At 40.8% G+C, this 20,361-nt stretch overlaps 1 protein-coding gene across 1 annotated transcript in view; it reads right to left on the bottom strand.

Annotated features, from left to right (window-relative positions):
* Positions 1-319: 319 nt before the first annotated feature.
* Positions 320-20,361, bottom strand: part of LOC309494691 (uncharacterized protein) — a gene marked incomplete at its 5' end in the record, with an annotated part of 76,603 nt that continues 56,561 nt past the window's right edge. The window contains one exon of the mRNA XM_082164104.1: positions 320-391. The remainder of the gene's footprint in view (positions 392-20,361) is intronic.

The following is a 20,361-nucleotide window of genomic DNA, read 5'->3' as shown; positions in this document are numbered from 1 at the left end:
CTGTCTCTGTCTCTGTCTCTCTCTCTCCACATAAGCTGAGGCTAAACTGCAAAAGTTTGATCAGAAGAGGGAGAGCTGGGTGCATATCTAGAAAAAAATATATTAAAAAATCGGACCACCTCTCATATCCAGATAGCCTGGTTAAAACCAGACCATTCTCAGTAGTAACTGAGTTATGGTCTGGCAAAGCTCCATAGACAAATCATTTCCAAAGGGGCGTCACCAGCGGAACTCCAAAAACCAATCAGAGCGATCGTCATGTGTAAAGCCATATGCTGCTTCGCAATTCGCCTATGTTACACTACTACGCCATAAAATAACTCTTTTTGTGAAGAAAATGTATTTACTTTTGAATGTGTAGCAAAAAAGTAGGCAACTTTTGGACATACTACTTCATCATCTTTATCGGACGGATCTGTCGCGTGCATCCCGTCATGTAAACTGCCCTGTCAATCATCTTGTCACAGTTAAAATCCTCTATTAAATCTAATTTAATTTCCTACCGTTTCGGAGAGAAATGTAGTAGCATGTTCATCTGCCAGTGGGTCTATCATGGAGACTGTCCTCATGTGTTTGCAATTTGAATATAATAATGCTGCATTTAAAAGTTGGTGTGCTTCACCAACGGAGTGGACGTCTCTCAAATGCCTCTTGGCACAATTGGATAGGCTAGACCTAAAACCAATCAGAGCGATCGTCATCGTGTAAAGCCCGCCTCAATGTTTCTGATTGGTGCCGCGATTTCCACGGCATGGAAATGGCCTTGAATGAGCTATTTGCCAGACTTACTTGCAGAGCAAATCTAAATTTGCCGGAAGTTGTCTGGGTTTTCCCAGGCTACTATCCAGGATTAAGCTTATATGTTGGTATGCGATTGCTTTTATTGTTTTTATGCAGGTTATTTTCCAAATGTTGCAATGTACATTTTAATTTATGTAATTACTTTTGTGCCAATAATAATGAACGTAACTTTTCAAGAAACTAATGAAAATATAAATTGAAACTGAATAAAATATCTTTGAAACTGAAAAAGAATAAATTGCAGGCAATTTTTTTTTTTACTTCGTTTTTAATACACTGCATGTTTTGCTAACTATTTATCATATTTATTTTGCTGATCTGAACTTACAAATGCAATTCTAGAGTTTTCATTTATGCTTCTGAAGTTATTTCGTTTACGCTCCCTGAGTTTTCGTTCGCCGTTCTGACACATTTCTCTCGTGGGGGCAGGGCTAGTAGCAGTGTGTTCTCATTGGCTACTAAGTTTTTGATTGACAGCTTCTTCACCTGGAAGTGAAGACGTCAGTGGTGTGTTTATGTGTGGATGTGAGCGTCTGTAAGCGCAGCTTTCTATTTCATTTTATTGATATTAAGTTTAGGCCTATATCTGTATTTATTTGCTGTTACACTATATTGTTGAGATGATGAAGGAATAGTACAGACGAATGATATCATGTCGCTATAAGTATAGGTCCTTCTGGATAGCCTAGGCTACTCGTGGTAAGTCTGAATTTTTTTATTTATTAATACTATACTAATACTATTTATAATACAGTAGCCTACCTGCTCAGTGAGAGCCCATAACACTTGACTTGTTTATCTACATTCGGTTAGTCTTCGATTAGATTCAATTCAATTCAATTCAAATTTATTTGTATAGCGCTTTTCACAATACATATTGTTTCAAAGCAGATTTACAGAAAGTGCATTTCAGAAATGTACATAGAAAAATACAGTTAGTTAATCATGTATAAATTTAGGGCATAACATATCGCCAGTGTTGAGTCGTCTCTTCACAGGCGTCGAGTCATCTCTTCACGGGTGTTGGGGCATCTGAAGTTTCCATGAGAGGCTGGATACAAACTGGAGCTGATTAGATCGTATTTTCCCCTAGCCACCCCAAACAACATTGGGCTAGAGTACTGTACAGTATATGTACTGTAGCCTACAGTACAAAAAGTACTGTATCAGTCAATGACCGATGCCATCCCAGACAGCAACATAGTGTCGGACCAGATCCAGCCCACATCTGGTACACATGGATAGCACACGGCCCCGATGTGGGCCGGATCTGGTCCGACACTATGTTGCTGTCTGGGATTGGACCAGAGCGCTGTCAATCACTGCCTGTTTCAACTTTGGCAATGTAAAGCCTTTTTTTACCATGCCAATAAAGCTGTTTAAACCTGAATTTCTCAATTGCTGATTAATTTGCGATGCAGAGTTTTTGAAAGAGGAGAGACACGACTTGACCACAGACCAAGTTCATAATATGTAAACACTTAATTATTTTGAAGTATCGCCGTGGTCGCAATATTCTGATGACTTTTGTGTGATAAAGATGACTGATAAAGCTATTATATGTAGCTAGTATGAGTAACAAAATGCTTTTTCTGTGTCCATATTTGACTAATAATAATTCAAAAAATTGCAAAAAATGACTTGCACTGCAACTGTTCAAAGAATCATTGCATCATTTATTACAAATTTATTTGAATTCATATTTTCAGTTACATTCATTTAACTGGTTTTATAAGTCACAATTGAAACGGTTGATGATTGTTAAAATATATTTACAATTTTAAATGTTAGAAGATAGTATTAATTCAATGAAATAACAATACAATTATCAGCATGATAAAAAAAAAAAAAAACATTCTTTGTGTGACATATGTAATGAAATGCCATTTGAGGTATGTATCATCTGACAGCAGGCCACGATTGTAATTTTCATATTGTTTAAATTCCTCTTATTTAAGTGATCATTCATTTTGATGGTGTAAATGTATATCATGCTAACAATGAGTAGTGTGATCGCCATGGTTGCCAACCTTGATTACCTGGTTGAAGTGAAACTTTCTTAACGGCTGAATATCTCACACACATTTGCTAGTATTCTCTTTAAATTGTAACAGCTCAACCTAATCAGAGCCTAACATGCAAAAGAATCATCAGGAATAAACAAATATTCTCCGAAAACATTGGACACTATACAATATTTTAAGTATTATATACAGTACTTTAATGTACAATTACACCTGAATATGAATAACGTATAATTTAAAGGGGAGGTCCACAAGTCAATAAGTAACAAACGAATAAGTAACTGGATTCAGCCTCGTTATTTTATCGCCACTTGCAAAGTTTCAATTACACACAAAGCAACTCTAGCCACCTACCAGCGTAGCCACATGGTAACGCTAATTAGAAAATCAACGTTGTCACGGTAAAACTTAAGAAAACGAGGAAAAAACTCAAGTGCAGAGGAATGGTTTAATAAACAAAAGAACAAAGTAAAACAAACACCCACGAGGGGGAAAACACAACCAAATACAAAACAACAACTTCAAAAACAAACATACCAGAAGGGTCACGGGAGAACAGGAGACGTGTACAAGACAACGATCCGACACAGACAGCAAACACAAAGGAACTTATAAAAGGGACAAATCAGGCAGGTGATGAGGAACAACAGGTGGGGCAAATGAAACCAATAATGAGATAACAAGGAGGGTGGGGTCAAACAGTGACAGGAACACAAACACCACATGTGCTACACGAGACAGGACAGGCATGTGACATTACCCCCTCCTTAAGGAGCGGCTACCAGACGCTCCACTAGGGACGGGAGGGACAGACCAGGGCGGGACGGGAGGGACAGACCAGGGCGGAGGGACAGACCAGGGCGGGACGGGAGGGACAGACCAGGGCGGGACGGGAGGGACAGACCAGGGCGAAACAGGAGGAACAGGACAGACAGACCAGGGTGGGGCAGGGAAAATGGACAGTTCGGGAGGCCAGGGCGGAGCTGAGAGTCCATCGGGCGGCCAGGGCGGAGACCCTCCCTCGGGCGGCCAGGGCGGAGACCCTCCCTCGGGCGGCCAGGGCGGAGACCCTCCCTCGGGCGGCCAGGGCGGAGACCCTCCCTCGGGCGGCCAGGGCGGAGACCCTCCCTCGGGCGGCCAGGGCGGAGACCCTCCCTCGGGCGGCCAGGGCGGAGACCCTCCCTCGGGCGGCCAGGGCGGAGACCCTCCCTCGGGCGGCCAGGGCGGAGACCCTCCCTCGGGCGGCCAGGGCGGAGACCCTCCCTCGGGCGGCCAGGGCGGAGACCCTCCCTCGGGCGGCCAGGGCGGAGACCCTCCCTCGGGCGGCCAGGGCGGAGACCCTCCCTCGGGCGGCCAGGGCGGAGACCCTCCCTCGGGCGGCCAGGGCGGAGACCCTCCCTCGGGCGGCCAGGGCGGAGACCCTCCCTCGGGCGGCCAGGGCGGAGACCCTCCCTCGGGCGGCCAGGGCGGAGACCCTCCCTCGGGCGGCCAGGGCGGAGACGACCCCTCGGACGGTGGAACTGGCACCACCGGCTCAGGCACTGGAACTGGCATCACCGGAACTGGCACTACCGGAACTGGCACCGGAACTGGCACCAATGGCTCTGGGACAGGAACTGGCACCATCGACTCAGGCACTGGAACTGGCACCATCGACTCAGGCACTGGAACTGGCACCATCGACTCAGGCACTGGAACTGGCACCATCGACTCAGGCACTGGAACTGGCACCATCGACTCAGGCACTGGAACTGGCACCATCGACTCAGGCACTGGAACTGGCACCATCGACTCAGGCACTGGAACTGGCACCATCGACTCAGGCACTGGAACTGGCACCATCGACTCAGGCACTGGAACTGGCACCATCGACTCAGGCACTGGAACTGGCACCATCGACTCAGGCACTGGAACTGGCACCATCGACTCAGGCACTGGAACTGGCACCATCGACTCAGGCACTGGAACTGGCACCATCGACTCAGGCACTGGAACTGGCACCATCGACTCAGGCACTGGAACTGGCACCATCGACTCAGGCACTGGAACTGGCACCATCGACTCAGGCACTGGAACTGGCACCAACGGCTCCGGCTCAGGAACAGACACTGGCTCCGGCTCAGGAACAGACACTGGCTCCGGCTCAGGAACAGACACTGGCTCCGGCTCAGGAACAGACACTGGCTCCGGCTCAGGAACAGACACTGGCTCCGGCTCAGGAACAGACACTGGCTCCGGCTCAGGAACAGACACTGGCTCCGGCTCAGGAACAGACACTGGCTCCGGCTCAGGAACAGACACTGGCTCCGGCTCAGGAACAGACACTGGCTCCGGCTCAGGAACAGACACTGGCTCCGGCTCAGGAACAGACACTGGCTCCGGCTCAGGAACAGACACTGGCTCCGGCTCAGGAACAGACACTGGCTCCGGCTCAGGAACAGACACTGGCTCGACGGCGGCCATCTTGTCAGGGAACACAGGCTCGGCAGACGTGACGTGAACACTCTCGGCGGCGGCCATCTTGTCTGAAGACACAGGCTCGGCAGACGTGACGTGAACACTCTCGGCGGCGGCCATCTTGTCTGAAGACACAGGCTCGGCAGACGTGACGTGAACACTCTCGGCGGCGGCCATCTTGTCTGAAGACACAGGCTCGGCAGACGTGACGTGAACACTCTCGGCGGCGGCCATCTTGTCTGAAGACACAGGCTCGGCAGAAGTGACGTGAACACTCTCGGCGGCGGCCATCTTGTCTGAAGACACAGGCTCGGCAGACGTGACGTGAACAGTCTCTGTAACGGCCATCTTGTCCGAAGACACAGGCCCGTCAGACGTGACGTGAACCGCCTCTGGCTGGGCAGACGTGACGGATCGCTGAGGTGGTGCAGGCAGTGCGAGCAGGATCACCGGAACAGGGACCGCCGGAACAGGGACCGCCGGAACAGGGACCGCCGGAACAGGGACCGCCGGAACAGGGACCGCCGGAACAGGGACCGCCGGAACAGGGACCGCCGGAACTGGGACCGCCGGAACTGGGACCGCCGGAACTGGGACCGCCGGAACTGGGACCGCCGGAACTGGGACCGCCGGAACAGTCACAGAGGGAGTCTTCCTCTTCCTCCTCCGTTTCGAGACCACTGGAACTGGGGCCACTGGAACTGGGACCACTGGACTCAGGACCACCGGAACTGGGACCCTCTTCCTGGCTTCTCGCTCCTGAAAGCGAGCGAGACCCTCCACCATAGCCACAAAAGTACTGCTGTCAAATGCCCTTCTAAGCACCCAATCCATGGGCTCATCAAGGGCGTAAAAGAAAAGGTCCTTGAGGGGCTCTTCATTAAGTCCCAGTCCCTCTGCTGTACTAAGGAATTCGACCGCGAACTTCCTTAGGTCAGCTCCCTGCTGGCGGAGCGCAAACAGCGCCTGAACACGAAGAATGCGTTCATACTGTGGGCATGAGACAGGGGGAACAAGTGGATGCTGGGAATTCCTCTGCTGAGTCTTTGACATGGTCGGAGCGTTCTGTCACGGTAAAACTTAAGAAAACGAGGAAAAAACTCAAGTGCAGAGGAATGGTTTAATAAACAAAAGAACAAAGTAAAACAAACACCCACGAGGGGGAAAACACAACCAAATACAAAACAACAACTTCAAAAACAAACATACCAGAAGGGTCACGGGAGAACAGGAGACGTGTACAAGACAACGATCCGACACAGACAGCAAACACAAAGGAACTTATAAAAGGGACAAATCAGGCAGGTGATGAGGAACAACAGGTGGGGCAAATGAAACCAATAATGAGATAACAAGGAGGGTGGGGTCAAACAGTGACAGGAACACAAACACCACATGTGCTACACGAGACAGGACAGGCATGTGACAAACGTAGGCCAACAACATAATCTTCAAATTACATTTAAAGCCTAGTTTTTGTCAAACAATTCGAAAACTGTAAAGAATGTACCAACCCAAGTAACATTAACTCTTACTTTGCTAACTTTATTCTTACCTTTTAAGTTCAGTCCGCGTGTTCCTCTTCGTTTGGAATGCAAGGGGTTTCCAGACCAACAAAACAGATTAATTGCAAACCAATAAATGCAGATTAATTAAAAACTAGATATAATAATGTAAATATACAAACTTAACATGTTATTGTTAATATAACACATTTTAATTGCATAACATTTACATCCACTCAGATTAATTTTTCTCAGTGTACCAGTATGGCCGCTGAGTCAACGGACCTCCCTTTAATGACTCCAGTCAAGCTCTTGCATGTAGATAAACAACATGGTTTGAGAACAGCACAGTAAACAGTTTCCATGGGCGACTACTGACTATGAATGTATGGAAATCACTGAGCACTTATCCTGTTTTCCAGTGAACCACAGGTGGATAGTGTTGCTGAGCCACAGCACTGCCCCGTGGGGACGTTGGTGGGTGACAGGACATAATCCAATCTGCTCTTGCTGAGTCAGTACCTGGAGAACTGCACCTTCGAGCCTGAAGAAAAATCAGCTTAAAAATGTCACAATCTCACATCAGTGCTATAATGAGAGCATGAGACTGATCTCAGTAGAGCTTTAAGGCATTAGCGAGTGTGTATCTCATTCACCCCACAGGGATCTGTATTTTATTACACAATGAGATTTACAGATCACCAAGTCAAGAAACACGGAAGGCTGAGAACTATCTATGTAACTGCTCCGGGTTCATTTTAGGTTCAGAGAAGATGTGTATAATAAATGAACATAAGGCAAATTAATAGATATTTATATTTTGATTCCTTTACTACTGAAATGATAGTTTATAAAGGAGACCGGGACTGATTATCAGTAGGGCTATACAATAACTTTAAGTTTTGAGTCCAAATTCAATATACACAAATTATAGTGGTTTTGTAGGGATTTAAAAACCAATAAAAAAATATTAAATGAAATAAAACTTGTTCTGTTTTATATGGTTTTCTTAATGTGATTGTTACGGTTTGTTACTGGAAAGCCTATAATAGTTTTGTCTGTTAAGCAATTGTGACTACTTGCAGGGTGATAATATGCCACTGGGGTGGCACACACAAATGTCATTCTATTACATTTCCTGTACATTAAAATTTTTATAAAAATTTTTAATAAAAAATATATATAGATATATTGGTTTTTACAAACTTATTAAGCAGCACAACTGTTTTCAATATTTATAATGAGAAATGTTACTTGAGCACCAAGCCTATATTACAATGATTTCTGAAGGATCATGTGACACTGATCACTGGAGTAATGGCTGCTGAAAATTCAGCTTTACTTATTTTAAGTTACATTTTATATATAAAAATAAAAAAAATAAGGAGAAAAGAAAAGTTTAGGGGGAAAAAACCTACAGAAGAAATCTGTCAAAGAGGCATTGCTGTTGTAATTTTTCTTGTTACATTTCATTGTTCCAAAGGAGCTAGATTTCATTCTTATCTCAACTCTTGATTGTAATGAGAAGAACTGATATAAACTTTATTTGATTAGATGTGATCTGTTGTGTGGTTAGAGAACTTGGAATCTTTCTGGCCAGGTGCTAGTGAGCAGTCTTCATGTTGACACCCCAGGGCTTCAGCCAATCACATAGACATGCACATACTAATGTAAAAAGTGTTATGTCTATATGCCAAATATATTGTAGGGCACTTGTAAAATGCAATTTAACTGTCATGAACCCATCCATCTCCTCAGTGCCAAATTCCTAAACTCCTCGGACTCATTCCCAATCCCCAGAATACTAAACACCTGCTCCTGCCGTCACCAATTAAGGACTCTTAAGCATTGCCTTGCTTTACATTCCGTGTTTTCCTGAATTCCCCAATTAGAAGAATCCACTCCTGTTGTCTTCTTTTCAAATGTTTTTTCTAACTACACATTATTTCAGTTGGCAATATACATTTTACTGGTAAAAGCAACAAAGTATTTTATAATGGCTTAGTTTGCTATTTACTATAGTATAAAAAAAAAATACCATGAATTCGTGATGAGACATTTTGACATTTACAAGTGTCCAATTATCTGATTGCATCTCAGCCACTAATGCACAGAAGTGCAAAGCAGCAGATAATTATAATCAGGCTTGAAGCATTCGTTGGAAGTAGGAGATATCATACAGTACATGCAGAAGGGCAACTATATTGTCCCAGGCCCTGCATGTGATGAGGCCCACCTACAATATTTTTACTAAAAAACTAAAACTAATTGCTGTCTATATCTCTCAGTTCTGACTTTTTTCTTGCAATTGCAAGTTTATATATCGTAATTCTGAGTTTAGATGGCAAGAAATCAAGTAAAAATTGCAAGGAGTCAAGTTGCAATTGCAAGAATTGTTAGTTCATATCTCGCAATTCTACTCACACACACATAATGTAGCCCTATATTCACACAAATCCCACATAATATGTTTGTATATTATGTAAATGATCTAGCCTATATAAATTACCTTCAACCAATGCTAAAGAAGCTAAAGGTCAGTTAAATGTTTTATTGCCTTAGTCAATGCAAACACTTGATGTGATATAATATGATGTGATATAATATGAAGCAGGTGTCCAAACAGATATCATACTACCACAAGTCACCAGCAGATGGAGACATTTTTCAGTGTGGAACATGAGCTATTTCACAAACACACCTCTAGGTGACACTATTTTATAAGGTTCAAGCCTCAGAGTCAATATAGCCTTTAAATGTACAGGCAAAAAAAAAAGAGGTGCATGCTCATTTAATCTATATTTTTATTTTGGCTCAGTTGCATTAAAAATATGGGGTATTATATCAAGGTCATACATCTTTTCATGATGTGTGGCTTCAAAAGTGTAAAACGTCATGCTATACTGCATTTTCTCAATCTAAACATGGAGATTGATGCTTGACCTGTGCTTTTAAGCGTTATAACATTCTTGATTGAGCAGGATCATTTTTAATCATGTTAAACCATGTTAAACCCTTTTTCTAATCTTTATGGGAATGTACTGGTGTTGAGGAAAACAGATGGCTACAAAGAAGAGTTAATTTACCACTCCATCCTTCCACTTCACAAATGGAGCTGACAGCAAATGGAATCAAAGTTGTGGTCAAATGCTCAAAGATGGTGTTGTAGAAAAAAATGTAGGGCAGGACTTCATTGAATCGTTGTCGTTTGATATTGCTGTGATCTCATGTGAGTGACAGGTTGTCCCAGCTTGGCTCAGCAAAAAAATGCATGCATTTCTGCATGCTCTGTATGGTGTCCTGAACTCTAAACACACTGTTCCCAAATCAAGTGTCAAAACAAAACATGTGCCACCACTTCAAAACTCTCAAAACTCTCCTGACCATCAAGATTCAAGCTGAAATTGTGTGACGGTCGGGAAGATGGGTGGAGAAGAGCATCACATCAAGCATCAATTCTCCCCCGTGATGCTGATCTATTTAAAGAACATAGGAAGTGTGATATGCAGCCTCAGTTAAAGGTGCAACTGGATGTTGTTATCGACCGTGACAAAGAAATTGGAGAGTGTTGCACTTGTGCATATATGTCTCCTTTTGGCACTTGGCAGACAAATGAGTACACTCAACAACAACAAAAATGTCATTCTTTGACTAATTCGATTGTTCACATAGGAAATGGGTTTTCTTAACATTACCGTATGTTCAACTGTGTACTCAAACACCTTGTGGAGCGGGAATACATTTGTACATCTGTGATGGAAACTGTACGTTCAGGAAATCCCAACATAACAGAATATTAATAACTAAGTCTTGTCATTTTTAATCTTGCTCAAAAATACATAAAATAGCACTTAAAACCAAAACACTCTCAAAGCATGCTGGGTCCTTAACGCCAACAAAAATTACAAATGTAGTTTCCACATAAATTAGGTAAACTTCTGTTTAAAACATCACATGGAATCAACACCAAAAAAGGTGTTGTATTAGCTTAAATTACTAGCTCACTCACAAACTCACAAATGTAGGTCCCTCTTCTTGTGAGGTTTTATGGTGGTTGGCAAAACTCATCCACACTTTTAAACACCTAACAAAAGTAAGATAACAGAGTAAATGTTTGGCTTTGGGAGCAAATGGAGTTTTTGTTATTCCCTGCACTATTTTCAGCATAGTCCGAAGTCTAAAAGCCCACCGGGGGATTGATCAAGGAGTTGAGTTCACGAGGTGATAAAACTGTGAAGGCAGCTGTGATGAGTCAGCCTGAAACTTTTATGGAGGTTAGCCACTGGCAGAGGCAATATTGATGAAGACAGGGGACGGGAAAATATCATGACTGTGCCTTATGAGATCTTACAGAGTATTACTGGATATGGATATAAGAGTAAAAGAATGGATACTACTATACTGTTTGTAAGTGACTACACTGAAAAATGCCTGGCTTTCTGAAACACTTGATTCTGATTGGCCAAATGCACAATCTGACAGTCAGATATTTCCTAATATTCACCTTCGTCAATGTCAAAACTATATCAAACTGCTTTTCTGGTAAACTGAAACTGCCGCTATTTTATGCATCTCATTTCCCATTTTGGACATTTTTCAGTTATCGACTGCATAGGGGAAATAACCTCAGAGGTCTTTTCTGTAATATTACATTAATATTAATACTAGTGATGTTATGTTATTGCAAGACAACATTATTTTGTAATGGACTATAGCTTAATAGACAAGTAAAATAATATACAGGTAAATTCTAATATAATCTCAACTCAAGATCTAATTCCATGCCCAAATATATTTTTTATTTGGTGAGATGTAAGGATAATGCAGATAGTAAGTAGGACAATAGTCAGCTAGTCATTATCGCAAAATAAACCCTTGAGGGTATAGTCCCCTGTGCTCCTTGTCAGAGTTTATTTTGCAATGATGACCAGCTGACTGTACAGTACATTCTCCCTGAGATATGAGTGAATATGTGACAATGAGAGAGTTTGGGTTTTGCAAAGTTTGGAATATAAAAGCAATGTGACAAGTTTTTTTAGTGTGGGAAAAAAAGAATAACAAAATGAGCAATGCAAATGTTTCTAATGTTGGCAAAAAAATAAATAAAAAAAATGATGTAATGATGAAATAAAGCTGTATCAAACAAAACCGAATACCATGATATGTTCAGCCAGAACATAACAGCATACAAAATCCTTGGAGAAGCATTAACTATTTAATTGTTGAACACAGATTTTGCAAAACAAATGCTGTGATTACGAAACCCAGAACAAAATAGATATTATGTAAATGTATTCTGTAGCATTAGCTTTTCCTCATTAGCAAAACTTTGACTTAGAGGAGTGAGATGGAAATATTTCATATTTATTCAAAAAAGCATGTAGAAAAAATAACAAACCCTATTCAACTTGAATTCAAATTGAGTAAATTGTCCATGTGGAATAATTCATGCAGAAACCAGTCAAGAAAATCAATACTTCTTGAGACCTGAGTGCATCAAATTAAAGAATCTATTTCAGTGCACACATGACCGGTTCAGGCTATCACTTTATAGCTACAGCTCACGCATGTTTATTACTGCGCAAACCCAAGAAAAAAATTAAATAAATACATGCACACAGGGGTATCTCCATTAAACTGGTCAGAAGGTAGGCTAACCGAGGGTCAATAGATAACCATAGAAAATATTTGGTTAATTAAATTTTTTTTTAAAGTGCATTGTGCTATAGTCTAGAAATAGCCTAGCGTTCAAGATACTGTCTTATTATATAAATCTTTTTCTTTTTAATGAAGCAAAATCCGAACCATAAATGTATGGAAGAACAGCTTTGACATTTTCATAATAACCTCTTTTACTTTCCAATGGAGGAAAAATTACCTGCAGAAGATGCGACTTCATTAGAATTACCAAATTGTGAATAAGTGATTTCTGGCACAGCGTTTAATATTCATGCCTAATATAAGTGAATAAATTACCACCACAAACATCAACATCCATTAGAAGAGCATGTAAGGCTTGACAAGGCTTAGCCTTCCCCTGGCAATAAATTTGAGACTAGCACTGAATTTTCTCACTCAAACCAATGCCTGATGCTACTTGTGATTGCTTTTAGAGCGACATGCTGCTCATAACTGTGGAACTAGGATTAGTTTTCTCTGTAATAATAGTGCATGTCTGTGTTTGCGCTCTGGGAAGCATCAAAGGTTTCTATTTATAATGAGTTTTTGCAGCGTTGAGCAGAGTAGCCCATCACAAACATAGCTGTTGATTTCTTGAACGCAATGGCCAATCAGAGATGTTTAAGTTAGTACGCCAGAGTTTTTGCTCAGTGCCGAGTTCTTTGGACCCACGAAACCTCTCATTATTACAAACAAAGTGTAGCTTCATTGATTATAGCAGAACTTTGTAAGAACTTGATGAACTAAAATGAGTGACAGCTTTTTAGTTATTATAAAGGGAACACTCTTTGCATGCTTTTTGCCATGCCAAATCCCACATGCTGTATACTTGTTGTTTTTTTTATTAAATTTTTTTATTAACAGTGGTTTGTGAACGTAGATGCTTTAATAACAAATAATTTGTTGGGAGCGTTTATACTGTTAAAAGGGGTGGGGGTGGTGGGGGTGGTGGGGGTGGTGGTGGTGGCGCAATGGATAAGACACATGCCTTTGGTGTGAGAGACCCGGGTTCGAATCCACTGTGAGACACCAATGTGTCCCTGAGCGTAACACTTAACCCCTAGTTGCTCCAGAGGCGTGCGACCTCTGACATATATAGCAATTGTAAGACGCTTTGGATAAAAGCATGAATAAATGTAAATGTAAAACTGTTTCATGGAAATATGTATTTTAAGGGGAAGCACATCTTACCCTGGAGTTGTTTTTTATTATTATTCTGTGGCAGAAACAAGTTTCCATACTACATAGATCTGTCATGCCACATTAAGCGTAACAAATAATCATATAATTTCATTATAAAATTGACAAAATTTGAAAGCTGAGATTTTGCTCCATATCAAAAGTAACAAAGCAAAGCTTGGTGTGATTATTGGATGACAGGCGATACAAATAATGTTTAGTTTACAAAAAGATAAATTCTTGGGATTTAAGAATCTATTTCGGTTAATCAAAATGAAAATTGATTAAAATCGAGAATAATCTCATGAATCAATATTTTTAACCCAGCAGCAGGGGTCAGCAACCTTTCAAAAAAATATTAAGAATTTATTTTTTAAATGTATTTATGTGGATGTGGTATAACAACTTATAACCACAATTAAAGTGAAGCCACAAGTCTGTTCATGCTTAATTTAAAATCTGAGGATTACATCTCTAAAACTATGAACTTTATGTAGCATTTTCTAAGACCATGTCATGTGAGTTTTTAGAGAAGGCTGATAAGATACTAATAAAGTATATTATTGCCATGTAAACACCTACTTGCAGTCTTCTGTCTAATGTCTGGCGAGGTGAACTGCTCCATTCATGTTCTATTGGTCTAACTTGACGAACCTTTCACACCTCTGCCGGTAGGAGACTCAATCTTCATTATTCTTTTATCATTATTCAACATCATCCAGAAGGCCAGGAATTATGCCACATTAGATGATTGACAGCTGTAGACCACTAATGAGCGCTCTATGAGTCATAACTGACGCAAACCAAGAACAGGAGAGACAGAGCGCGCTCTGACCGCTCTCTCAGTCTCAGATAATATCTAAGAGTAGATGGAAGCAACTTAAAAACTTAAATTAACTCTGCCTTCCTCAAAGTCCTGGCTTTATAAAAATTATTCAAATCATTCAAAGTGGTGCCAACAATCTTACCACACACTTTAGCAATACCCCATAATCTATTTCTGTTTTTAAGATTAAGTGACTCATACCAGCGCACAAATGAAAAAGTAATGACAGATTCAATAAAACAAGAATAAAACATTTTCATAAAAGTGCTGTCCACATTAAAACTACAAAACGTCCATAAAAATACAAACGCCGGTGGGCTTTCTTACACACCGCATCCACATGAGCCTAAAAAGTCAACTTTTCATCTATTACAGTACCAAGGTATTTAAATTGATGTACAACCTTAACAGCATGATCATTAATAACAAAAGGAGAGATGAATGTATTCTTCCTAAAATCTATAATCATCTCTTCAGTTTTAAATATTGAAGTCCAAAAAGGACAAATTACACCAACCAATACTCAATACAATCTGCCAGTCCAAAACCATGATCAGGATCCTCAAAATCATCCACAAACTTAATGATATGACGCCTCTCTAGTTATGTCTGACACTCATTGGTATAGCACAAATAAAAGAGGTGAAAGAACACATCCTTGCGGTGACCCAGTAAGAAAAAAGTACATCAGATAAAACTCTGTTTACCTTTCATACATTGATACCTATCAGTTAAAAAAATCCATTAGCCAACAATCCAGAATCAATAGTATGAACCCTCTTTAACCTTTCTTCTAGGATATGAGGCTGGAAACAATTAAAAGCTGATAGAAAAATCAATAAAAACTAATCATACACCCTCTATAATCTTTGCACCCTCTAGATGTGCTAAAACCACAATAGAGTACTTATTGCGCCATCAACACCCCTGCCTGACCTGTAGGCAAACTGAAGCGGATCTAGATTTGCCTGTACCATGGTCAAAAGCGCATCCTTCACAATCCTCTCAAATATCTTCCTAATCAGAGAGGTAAGTGCTACTGGCCTGTACTCATTTAAAGATGTTGGTACATTATTCTTAGGCACAAGTACAATAATTGATTCCTTCCAAAGACGAGGAATCTTATGAAGACGCAATAGCATTCTAAAAATGAAACGAAACATATCTGCCGGACAGTTGTTCTGCACAATTTAAGAATACGGCCTCCAATACCATCTGGGCCAGGACATTTCCTCTCTCTTAGGGTGCTTTCACACCTGAGCATTTGTTTCGGAACCTGGTGTGTTTTCTCCCTTGGTTTAGTTAGTTTAGGCAAATGTGAACACGGTAATCATGCTGAGATCCGCACCAAATCAATCGCTCCGAGATTGCCTGATTTCTTCCCTGGGGATAACAAGGTCCTCACAAAAAGTAATATAAGCTGACACAGTCTCTGTAATTCTATCTCAGCACGAACATTTATAAACACATCCCAATCTGTACAAATAAAGCAGACCTGGGCACAATTAATAGATTCCTCCGACCACACCAGAACTAAACGATGATCCGGCTTAGTTTTCTTCAGGACAGATTTGTATAACGGACCCAGAAACACAACATTATGACCATTATGACGTACCTAAGAGAGCTCTACAAAATGATTTATATGCTCCATTTACAGATCCATAACAAAGATCCAAACAGTTCTTATGATGTGTAAAACAGGTTACATACTGATAAAAACCCACACAGGGACTTAGCCATTTTGCAATGGTTAAAATCACCCATAACAAAGTTCAGTGCATATGGCGTCATCCATTGAAGCCTTTGCACAGTTTAGCTTTCGGGTGAATATTTACAAGCGTAACAAAAAGCTGTGGTAACTAGGGCTGGGTATCGAGTTCGAAACTTTTTAGGCAACGATCGAATTGCCTCGATACTATCGAGTATCAAAAAATGTCTTGTCGTTCAGTACCAAATTTCGACACCATCAAATCTCCTCAACGTCAGTGAGCCAATAAGCATGCATCATGATTGGCTGTGGCGAGGCATCAAGGAAAAACACTAGTTTCTGCCGGTTACGCCCAGAGACGTGGCTCACACATAAGGCTGTAGTGTGTAGGCGTCCCAACCCAAATAGATGTAAAAGATGTGGAAAAGATCAAAAGTGTGGCTACATTTCACCAGGCTCGATGGCAAAAGCGCGCAATGCAATATTTGCGACAAGACCATTGCTGCCAAGACCGGCAACACGACAAATCTGATGAAGCACTTATGAGTGCACGTAATAAATTTAGGAGCAGAAACTTGCTCCATCTTCGACTGCAAGATGAACTGGAGCGTGTCACAAATGAACTGAAACTCAGCGTATAGGCTACTTGCTTCACAGACATGAGAAATGAAAGAAAGCTTGAAATGTCTACTTTTAAATGAACCAAATCAAATCTAAAACAAATACTCTGATTATGTACTGATTATGTAATCCAAATGAAAGGTGCATTGCTCTTTATAGGTGCGTGCGCGTTCACTATACTGCGGAGATGATTAGTCAGCGTCAACTTCATCTTTGTAGGCAACACTGACTCTGAAAATATGAGTTTAATAATAAACAATTAAAATGTCTCCTAAGCTTTAGGCTTGCGCTTGAGCACAAGGCATATATTCCGCCCCCCAGTGGCCTATATGAGTCATTGAGTCTGTAAAAAGTCAACAAACTTAAAAAATAAAACCAAAGGTTTTTATGTAATATATAATTTAATCTTGTTAAAACGGATTTAATAGGTATCGAAAAAGTATCGTTCAGGAACCAGTATCGAAATCAAGGTATCGTTATTGATATCAAAAGTTTTTGACCGATACCTAGCCCTAGTGGGAACTCCCTTGGTAAGTACAGATAAAAGTTCAATGCCAGGTGTAATGTCTCCCGAACGACCACTGTATTACACCAATTTTTGTTAACAAAGACATAATCCTCCACCGAGTGGTTTAGCTGTCACAGTTGGATCTCTGTCCAAACGATAGGGTTCCCCAAAACCATCAATGTCAAGATCGGAATAAGAGTATTGTTCCTTGAGCTTTGTTTCCATGAAAGCAATAAGACATGCTGTATTATACTCCTTCAGGAACTTAACATTTGTCCAAAGCTCATCCAGTTGGTTCTGGAGAACGTTAGCCAACATAACTGTAGGGAGAGTTCTACAACGATGGCCTTGTCTCTTCAACCTCTGACACACGCCACCCCGACTCCCCCTCTTCCTCACCCCTTTCGGCTTGGATACTCATGGTTCACCGCAGTATAGAATCCGACTGGATAACCTCTGCTGGAAATGCCGCCAGAGGGTCCACAATGCCATCTCCAAAGTTACGTACTATATTAGTAGGACAAACTCGCGGCTATACTGTAGAGGTTCATGGAGCTTGCAAAAAACACTCAAAAAGTGGCAAAAAAACATTAAAAGAAAGAAAAAGCCTGTCGAATTAAAATAAGTCATTGTTATTAGACAAATAAATGACAAAAAACGAAACGGCAAACAAACTAAGCACTACACTGTAGGCTACCCAAATGCTGGTGCGTGTCGCCATGCACAGCGCCATGACTGGATAATCTGGGGCCATCGGCGATCTTTGTACGTAAATGGATTAAATAAAGTAGCAATAAAGTTGCCATCAATGCCATCATAAAAGGAACGTTTTGTGCCATCCCTGCACAAACATTTAAAACAGTAACTAAGTATACTGACACACATACATAAACAATGTTATTTATGTATTTTGTTTCAACAAAATTAAAGAACATCAATCTCTCTGAAAACATCTTGAGTGATGAAAGGCGGTGATGACAGCACATCATAATGGGATAGTGAAGAGCAATCAAGACCAGTCACAACTCTGATTTCTGGAAGGGGAATAAACAGCATGCTTCACTACTTTATGTGGATCAAACAATCCCTTTTAACCACTCATGTGGTACATTTGATTCTGCTATGTCTTCACACCAATGTATGAAAGCTTCCTCTTAATTTGGTACACCCTGACACATCAATATGATTGCCATTGTGCAGTACAAGTCTTTGATTCTCAGAAATAGAGAAATCTCAACTCTTTTCCTTCCCTCTCTAGAGAAAAAAATCTCTTTAAGAAAGTGAACGCTTTGATTGTAGCTCTGTGAAAGAAAATGTAGTAAGAAAAGAAAGAGAATGTAGGACGAAAAGAAAAGGATGTGCGATGGAAAGGAAAATGGAAAGGACAACGAACAAGGACAGGGAAAAGAGGACAAGGTAAAGGTCAGGTGCAAGAGAAAAGGAAAACAATGGAAATGTTGTGAGGAAAGGAAAAGGAAACGGTGTGAGAAGAAATGAAAAAGAAGAGGAAAGAGAGCAAGATGAAAGGAAAATAACTAAATGGAAATGGTGCAAGAGGAAAGGAAAAGGAAAAGGTGCAAGAAGAAATAAAAATGGAAAAGAAAAGAAAAGAAAAATGGAAATTGTCCAAGAGGAAATAAATTACAGAAAAAATTATAGAAATGTGGCGAGAGAGAGAGGAAAGAGAGAGAGAAAAGGAAGGGGTGTAATAAGAAAGGAAAACAGATTTGAAATGGTGCAAGAGGAAAAGAAAAGGAAACAGTACAAGAGGAAAGGAAATGAACAGAATTGAAATGGTGGAAGAGGAAAGGAAAAGGAAAAGGTGGAAGAGGAAAGGAAAAAAAGAACAAAATGGAAATGATTTGAGAAGAAAAGAGAAGGAAAAGGAAATGATAAGAGAAAAGGGAAAGAAGAATGGAAATGTTACAAGAAGAAACAGTAAGATCAGAATGGAAATGGTGGAAGAAGAAAGGAAAGCAAAGGGTCCAAGAGGAAAGAATGGAAATGGTGCGAGAGGAAAAATAAATGGAAATGTTGCGAGAGGAAAGGACATAGTAAATTTGCTAGAAGAGCGCAAAGGATGAGAAAAGAAAGAACACAAACTGAATAGAAGGGATACAAGATCCCCCCCCTCTATGTAAAGCGCTTTGAGTGCCGAGAAAAGCACTATATAAATGTAATGAATTATTATTATTATTATTATTAAGAAGAAAAGTAAAGTGTGAAGATCCTAATCTATAACATTTACCAAATAATCCAAAGCTCTTAATTGGAGGTTGTAGAAGCCGTTAGCCAGCACTTTCCTGAACAAGACACTTAACTCCAGGATGGTGTAAGGGAACTGTCACTGTAATTAATGTTCTGTAAATCAGTTGGAAAAGAAACATCAGCTAACGCTCAAAATAACCCACACAAGACTTTATAACTTGGTCACCTGTTAATACACATTATTACTGAAGAGTATTATGGTATACTCAAAATGCAGCATTGTATGCTGTAACCTTCTGTTCCACTCAGTACGATAACACTACACCAAAATAGAACTTGGATTCATTTGGCACTGACTTCATGTTGTTCTTTTCACTCTGCAAGTTTTTCTTTGATAATTTTAGTCGGCAGACACAAATACTATGATTAATCTGCAAGCCAACAGCATTTCCATGAACCTTCAGAAGCACATATAATAACTTCAAGGTTATTTTTATTTTAAAGAAATGACAATTTCCTTGATGAGATGCAGTAGAAGTCCTTCTGCTGCAGGACTCAATTATTGTTTTCATGCTGGGCTAATTTGAAATGAGATGAAAAAGGATATAGTGGACAAAAGCATGCAATCAACTGTGATGCAACAACAACAGGATGAAACAAGATATAGACACCAACATATTGACTTTGTCCAGACATCTTTTTATGCAAAGCAAATAACAGAGACGCCCTTATAGAGTAACCTGTGCCAAAGTGCCTCTAAAGGGAAAAAAGATACACACATCACTCCTTGCACAACTCAATGGACTGCCTGTGAGTGAACAGTCCAGGCCTCGTTCATAAAG

The sequence above is a fragment of the Leuciscus leuciscus genome, assembly GCF_965113295.1.
Source record: "Leuciscus leuciscus genome assembly, chromosome: 3".
In the NCBI taxonomy this organism is placed as follows: domain Eukaryota; kingdom Metazoa; phylum Chordata; class Actinopteri; order Cypriniformes; family Leuciscidae; genus Leuciscus; species Leuciscus leuciscus.
Note: the sequence above shows the minus strand (reverse complement) of the source record. Positions and strands in the feature narration are given on the sequence as shown.